We start from the raw sequence: 6,745 nt of genomic DNA, 5'->3' as shown, positions 1-6,745 counted from the left end.
TGGCTAAGAGAAAGGAAGACACCTCAGTGTCACTGTAGAAAAAAGTTATGTTGGCAACGTGAAGAGAGAACATCTAGTCACGTAGCCAAGTAGAAGGTGTCGAGCTTTAGGGGACTTTGGACGACTATAAATAGGAGGCTTGGGATGAAGGACTCTCACAACTCACTCGGGCCATTTGAGTGAAAGCGGGGCTAAAATACTCAGAAATGAGGGTAGTGAAGGATACCGAGTTGCCATTGCGTTGGGAGTTCTGTAGAAGAGGGAATTTGCGTTGATAGCAAGCTGGTCTAGCTGAACGCATAAGTTGTCGGCCAGCAGCCTTGTCACACATTCTCGCCAGACAAGCATGCGCACCGTGCTAGACGGATAACTAGTCGGACGCACGCTTGTGCAAGAGCTACCACCTAGCGTGTTACCCTGCCCACCTACACACACAGACATTTCCACCTGCTGCCCAGAGCTCCAAATTGTCAAAATAACCTTTAAATTACTATTTTTGAATAGCTCAGCCTCTTTTTTTTTTTGGTTATTTTAAATGGGTAAGTTGGTTATTATAATTTTAAAGGTTATTTGTGAATAAATTAAGATTATTGGAGAAATAATGAATTAACTTGAAATTCTTGGAAAAAGGAAGAATCCAAGGAACAGGGCAAGGAGCTGCCTAAGAGAATTTCTAAAGAACAGAATAGGAGGAACTGTGAGTGGTTATTCTACTGTTTGTATGATTGATTTCTATGTGATTATATATATAGGTTATATTTATTGGCATGATCGAGAAATGTGTTTTGTCTGAACTTGATTGTTGTTGTGTTTTCATCATAATGCGTGTGTAATTGCATTTGGAGATGGGATTTGTACCCGAGATACTGTTAGCATGCTTTGTGAACGCTTGGTGGGATTTTCAGTGTACCCAAACATGTCTAACGAGAAATGTCGACATGTGCACAATCAACGGGTTATAGCGTGTTGAGATTGGTTCCACATCGGTCATTTGCGAAGAATACTCGGGGGTGGGAATACTTGATCATGCCAAGGATATCTAGCTGATAGACTGAGGAGGTTACATTCTATATTATGTGATTCATATTTGATTCTAGAATTGTTTTCCCCAAAAATGAATTTCTAAAATCAAGTTTGGTTTCTTATAAAGGCATCACTCACTGGGTTTATAGCTCAGGTTTTCCATGTTTTGTTTCTTTCCCCTCCCCAGGTAGCAGAAGCTAATCGTTTGGCAAAGCCACCTGAGGTCTAAATTAATATTATCTCACAGGGCAGGACTCGGATCATGTTAACTGGAAGTCAGTAGGATAGTTAGGTTAAAGCATGTAAATTATTATGTTTAATTATTTATAATCATTAATGAGTTATAATAACCTAGCTTTTAAACTGATGAAGTCGGGCAGTTGATATCACAAATGGTTGGTGTTGGCTATCTTTACATCCTCTTTCAGTCTGGGTACTAAGGCTCGGGAGGGGGTGTGAAACTTTTGTGATAGTTTTCATCGATGATATCTTAGTTTATTCCAAGACAGAGGCAGAACATGAGGAACATTTACAAAAAGTTATGGAGAGTTAGTTGTACGCTAAGTTTTTTAAATATGAGTTTTGGTTGAAGCAAGTGTCCTTTCTAGGACATGTGGTGTCAAAGAATGGAGTCTCCATGGATCCCACAAAGATTGTGGCAGTTACGAGTTGGCCCAGTCCAACCATAGTTAGCGAGGTGTAGTTTCCTGAGGTTAACAAGCTACTACTAGCGGTTTGTGAAGGATTTTTCTCGCATAGCCGCTCCATTGACTCAGTTGACTAAGAAGAAAGATTCTTTTCTCTGGAGTAAGGCTTGTGAGGACAGTTTCCAAGATCCAATTAAAAGTTAGTTTCAACCCCCATTCTTACAGTGTCAAATGGATCAGGCGGTTTCGTTATCTATAGTGACGCCTCTATGAAAGGATTGGGATGCTTGCTGATGCAGTAGGGTAAAGTAGTGTCTTATGCCTCTCGTCAATTGAAAAATCTGAATGAAACTACTTCACCCACGATTTGGAATTGGCAGCAGTGGTTTTTGCTTTAAAGATCTGGAGACATTATTTATATAGAGAGAAGATATATATTTTCATCGACCACAAGAGTTTAAAATACTTCTTCACTCAGAAGGAGTTGAACATGAGACAACGTAGGTGGTTAGAGTTGGTGAAGGATTATGATTTTGACATTTTGTACCATCTAGGAAAGACAAATATAGTGGCAGATGCTTTAAACAAGAAGGTAGCTCATTCAACAACCCTTATTCCTAGACAGGCTCATTTATGCAAGGATCTTGAACGGGCCGAGATTGCAGTAGTAGTGGGAGAAGTCACGACACAGTTGGCATAGTTATCGATGCAACCGAGTTTAAGGTAGAGGATTATCAATACTCAGCGGAGTGATCCTTACCTGGTTTGAGAAAGTTCACAAGGTAGAGTCGGGGCAGGGTGTTGAGTGCCCTGTATCCGCGGAGAATGGTTTTCTTTATCAGGGATGCTTATGCATATAGGCAAGTAGTGATCTGAAGAATGATTTGTCGTTGGAAGCTCATAGTTCCCATTTTTTATACATCCTGGCAGTACCAAGATGTATCAAGACTTGAAGCGGTTCTCCTAGTGGAATGGCATGAAAAGAGAGATAGATGAGTTCGTCAGTAAGTGCTTGGTGTACCAACAAGTGAAATCCCCGAGGCAAAAGTGTAAAATTGTATCAGCAACAGAGGAAGCACAAGGATCATCGAAGCACTCAAATTCACTAATTTTGGCAAAATATAAAGCATGCTCTTGCAGAATACAAGGAGTTTCAAGACATACTTCTTGTAGAACTTCTTCAAAGCTCCTTCTTCAGCTGCTATCTTCACCAAATTTTGTTGCAGACCACCTCAAGATCTTTCCTACTATTCTCTTGGTGCTCTAGATTGAGTTGTGGGACCCAAAACAAGCTTGGATCATAGGATGAAGGAGAAATGCTCACTGGAGTAATCTTGTTGAAGAACCCTTTCTTCAAACAGAATTTTCTCTAAAATTATCTATAGATTGCATTTTCGATTTTCACTCCAATCTCTTCATTATATTGTAGATCAACATGCAAAGGAAAGAGTGCATGAATTGCAGCTCATGCTTGGAGAAGACAAGGCAAACAAGAATGCCATTTGTGTGAGCTAGTTGAAAGATGGATAATGGAAAATCAACTTTTTTTCATTATGTGTTTTGTTTTTCACTTTTTTCAATTTTATCACAAATTAAAATTTTGATTTTATAAAATCTATTTTTATTTTTTAGAAATTTTTTTAATTAATTTCATAAATTAATCATTAAATAAAACTTAATTAATTTAATATCAAATATTAAATTAATTTTAACACATATCCATCTTTATATATTTAAATAATATTTAAATATATAAATTCCCCTATTCCATTTAATTCTCAAATTAAACATATAATTATATCTCATATAATTACTAATTCCCTTAATTATAATTTGAATAATTCAAATTAACTTATCACGCTATTCTAGAGCTAGTCCGTTACGAGCTAGTAGGGGGACCTCGCAGACCTATAGATCATGGGCTCCAACGATCCGAGATTAATCGGCTAAACTCATTAGACCAGATTAATCCCCATTCGTTAACTAATGGGTCACTCCACTAAAGCCTATCGTTGCACTCCCCTCACTGTAGATATATTATGTCCATATGATTTAACTATAATCAGCAAGTCGATCCTTCACAGGTTGTTCATAATAATGGCTGGGTCAAATATCTATTTTATCCCCGAGATTACGTATTATTCCTCAAGTCCCTACTGATCCTCTAATGAACAACTGGTTTATGATCCAAATACTAAACAAAACTCTTTCAGCCCAGTGAGAGGATGGGGTCCCTTGTTCAAGACTTGGATTCAATACTTGAGAGAACAACCCTTCTTCTATCCCTAAATCTGGCAGACGTGAACTCTATCTTACACCCTATGTCCCCAACTATTTATCCGATCTTACCCCTGAAATGAAAGTCTTATTGAGCCGGCGCTGTTGAGCCAACCCTTAACTATGCAAATCTAAGGGCAATCCCGAATAAACGGGAGTTCACAGTTAGCTCAGGATTAAGATCGAATTAGCTAGGTCATCTAGGTAAAATAATCAGTCTTATACAGTAAACAACGTTATAAAGTAAGAGTGACTTATTTCTTGGTCCTGATCTTATGCAAACTCATTGCATAGGACGGCCCCACTCCTCATGTCATAATATGTATGAATTAGGATCACATCGTATGTAGCATTTTACAACTCTTTGAACAACTACAGAGTAAATTGAATCCAATGGTGTTACTAGAATAAGGTATCCAACCTTATTCATGTACCATAGATCATTTTGACTATTTACTCGAACTTGATCCACTCTTATGTCTCCACATAAAGTTCAAGTATTCATACAATAGTCATGGGTCTTAGTTTATCAGATTTAGATTTTCATACAATTTATAAAATCAATAATAAGTATATTGATTATGGAAAATGTTTATCATTTTACAAACTATGAGTTTTAGGACATAAAACCCAACAAGGCCAACAAGCTTGTTGCAGCCCTTAAGCATACCAGAGTGGAAGTGGGAGAATGTGTCTATGGACTTCATTATTGGGTTGTCTTGAACAGCAAAGGGTTTCACCGTAATCTGGGTTGTAGTAGACAGACTCACTAAGCTAGCACATTTCATACTGAGGAAGTCTGCTTTCTCAGTAAATAAGTGGATGTAGATATACATGAAGGAGGTTGTGAGATTACACGGAGTACCTGTGTCCATTGTGTCAAATAGAGACCCTCATTTTACATCTAACTTTTGGAAGAGTCTTTAAACTGTGTTGGTTACTCGATTGGATTTTTAGTTCAGCTTTTCACCTATAGACTGATGGACAGACATAAGGTTTGAACCATATTTTGGAGGATATGTCTTGCGCCTATGCGATAGAGTTTTCAGGAAGTTGGGACTCTCACCTGCATTTGATGCAGTTTGTATATAATAACAGTTACCAAGCCACCATTGGCATGTCGCCATTTTAGGCCCTATATGGAAAGAGTTGCAGGTTTTCGGTATGTTGGGATGAGGTTGGTGAGAGGAAGTTGCTAGGACTTGAGCTAGTACAAACCATGAATGAGGAAATATAGAAGATTAGAGCTCGTATACAAACAACTCAGAGCAGACAGAAAAGTTATGCAGACGTTAGGTGTAAAGACCTAGAGTTTGAGACTGGTGATAAAGTGTTCTTAAAAGTGCCACCTATGAAAGATGTTCTGAGGTTTGGAAGAAAGGGAAAGCTGAGTCTACGATTTATTGGGCTTTTCGAGGTCTTTGAGTGAATTGGCCCTGTAGCTTATCGGTTGGTGTTGCCATTGTCACTCTCTTCAGTTCATAATGTTTTCCATGTTTCGATACTGAGGAAGTATGTGACAGATCCATCACATGTAGTAGACTTTGAACCATTATGGTTGAATGAAAACTTGAGTTATGAAGAGAAGCCAGTAAGAATCCTCGCCAAGGAAGTGAAGACGTTGCGCAACCAGAAGATAATACTTCTAAAAGTTCTATGGCAGAATCACTAGTTCGTGGAGGCTACTTGGGAGCGAGAGGATGAGGTGAGAGCCCAGTACCCGATGCTTTTCCAGGAATAAACTTTCGAGGACGAAAGTTCTTTAAGGAGGGAAGATTGAACCATTATGGTTGAATGAAAATTTGGTTTTTTTTAAAGGAAAGGTTGGATTTTATGTCACATTAATTTGAATTTTAAGTTAATGTGAAAAATTGAGGTCATATTGGGAGAATTGTTTTTATTTTGAAATTTGGTTTTGAAGAGGAAAAGGAAAGGATTTTAAATATATATATATATGTGTGTGTGTGTGTGTGTGTGTGTGTGTGTATTGAAGGAAAGAATGAAATGAGATAAAATAAAATAAAGTATAAAGAATAAAATAAAATAAAATAAAGAAAAATTATTTTAAATGGTAAAACTGCTGAAAATACTTATAAAATATAGCAAAATTTCGAAACTATTAATGATAGATGTTGATAGATACTGATAGACTTCTATCAGTGTCTAACATTACCACTGATAGACACTGATAGAAATCTATCAGTGTCTATTAGCATCTATCATTGATAGTTCTAAAATTTTGCTATATTTTGTAAATATTTTGATTCAATTTTCTATATTTAAAAATAGCCCTAAAATAAAACGATTTCTTTTTTTTAAAACAAAAAAACTAAAGACAAAAAACATAAAAACCTTTTATTTTTCTTTTTAAAAAGAAAATCTCTCCCTTCTTCGTGAATTCCTCAAGCTACCCCTCTCCCCCTCACCAAAAAAAAAAACCTCTCTCTCTGAGAAACCCCTCAACCGCCAACCCTCCCGCTCGTCAACTGGCCTACGCCTTGCATCACTTGTCGTTCCCCTCCTTTGCATCGCCGCTCGTCCCCTCACCTAGAAGTTTGCGTCGTTGCTTGCCTCCAGCCAGCCCTCCGCACCTTCGTCCGTACCATTCACACCCTTTGTTTGCTGCCAGCCGTTACACATCCGTGTCGCTACTTGACGAGCAGATCAACTGTCCCTGCCAACCGATTTCTCTCTATCTCCTACTTGCCACCGGAAGATCAACTTAAATCCAGTCGCCGATCTCTTTCTCTCGTGTTGCTCTGTCCATCCGGTCGCCACAATTCGTCGTCGTCGCTAGT

This window comes from Benincasa hispida, chromosome 11, assembly GCF_027475165.1.
Source record: "Benincasa hispida cultivar pf3 chromosome 11, pf3_genome.v1.1, whole genome shotgun sequence".
In the NCBI taxonomy this organism is placed as follows: Eukaryota; Viridiplantae; Streptophyta; class Magnoliopsida; order Cucurbitales; family Cucurbitaceae; genus Benincasa; species Benincasa hispida.
This window is presented reverse-complemented; position numbering follows the sequence as displayed.